The sequence below is a fragment of the Arvicanthis niloticus genome, chromosome 5 (assembly GCF_011762505.2).
Source record: "Arvicanthis niloticus isolate mArvNil1 chromosome 5, mArvNil1.pat.X, whole genome shotgun sequence".
NCBI classification, from domain to species: domain Eukaryota; kingdom Metazoa; phylum Chordata; class Mammalia; order Rodentia; family Muridae; genus Arvicanthis; species Arvicanthis niloticus.
In genome coordinates, this window is record NC_047662.1 from 94,242,088 (window position 1) to 94,243,274 (window position 1,187).

A 1,187-nucleotide genomic window follows, 5' to 3' on the forward strand; every position below is an offset into this window, starting at 1 on the left:
GCTCTACTGTGCTGCCCAGGGAAAGTTCAGGGTCCACTCTTCTGAGTGCTGCAGTTGGTGAGGGAAAGGGACAACTCTCCCTGTTCTCATGACCCCAGGGTTGTTCCTTACTACTCTTGAGTTTCCAGTTTGGCCTCTCTTTATTGTGTTCACATCCTTCTGGGGTTTATTTTCCTCTTCCATTTCTCCATCACTTACTTGTTCTTCTTAGTGGTACTCAGAGTCTCTGAGTGTCTGAGGTTTTCTTAGGAGTATTCTCAAGAGGGTTAAGCTCTGCTTTTGCATTATGGCACTGAGAAGGGGTCATCTCAGTCATGGTCTGGCCCCTACCACCCCATGCCTGCAGAGCAGCAGACTGGTGGTCATCTCAGGCTAGCTCCCTCACCAGGCCCCCTGGTGCTGGTCTGGTGGTTGTCTAGAGCTCACTACTTGACAAGCCCACATTAGTGGCCCTATGTGAGGGTCATCTGCCTTGAGCTCACCTCTGTCTGGAGCCCACAGGTCCCAAGCAGGGTACATCTAGTCTCCAGCTTGCTCCCCATCCTGGGAACCCTTCTGGACCTGTGTGGCACTGGATTGGTTGTTGTCTCAGGCTAGCTCCTTATCTTTGATTCCTGGCTAATAGGGCAGAGCACTAAATGTAAACATAGCTTTTCTACTCTCTGCCACCTACTAGTGCTCATGTGACACAGCAGTCACATCTGCAATGCCCAAAAGGGCAGAGGCAGTGGCATACACCTTCCTGATGCTTGCATCTCATTAACTAAGTAAAGCAGTATCACCAAAACCAATATTGATAAAATATACAAATGTTTACCTTCTATAAAGGTTGAGAGGAGAAAATAATTACCAGCTAAATAAGCTGAATGATCACAGTTCTTTATTAAATAGCACCAATGAGCAAGATAAAAAAGCATAGTTCATAGAGCTTTTATTAAATTCTACAAATAATAAGTTTACAATGGGCCCCTTCCTTCTTCCCTTTTGTCATATATATGGGAAGAGCTGTTATAATATATAGTGTTTGCAAAAGAGTATGTAATTATTTTTGAGCCTACATTTCTCATTGGTGGAAAGCCATTTTTTTCATATGGGCCAGGATCACAGGGATTCCAAAGCTTTTCTTAAGGATCTGAATACAAGCCAGTGACCATTGTATACACAGACTAGAAGCTGCTTCTTTCTCT

At 44.5% G+C, this 1,187-nt stretch overlaps 1 non-coding gene across 1 annotated transcript; it reads right to left on the reverse strand.

Moving 5' to 3' along the window:
• Positions 1–588: 588 nt before the first annotated feature.
• Positions 589–723, reverse strand: LOC117709736 (small nucleolar RNA SNORA17). Its single transcript, XR_004606968.1, has one exon. It is a non-coding gene; the product is annotated as a small nucleolar RNA SNORA17 (small nucleolar RNA).
• Positions 724–1,187: the final 464 nt, after the last annotated feature.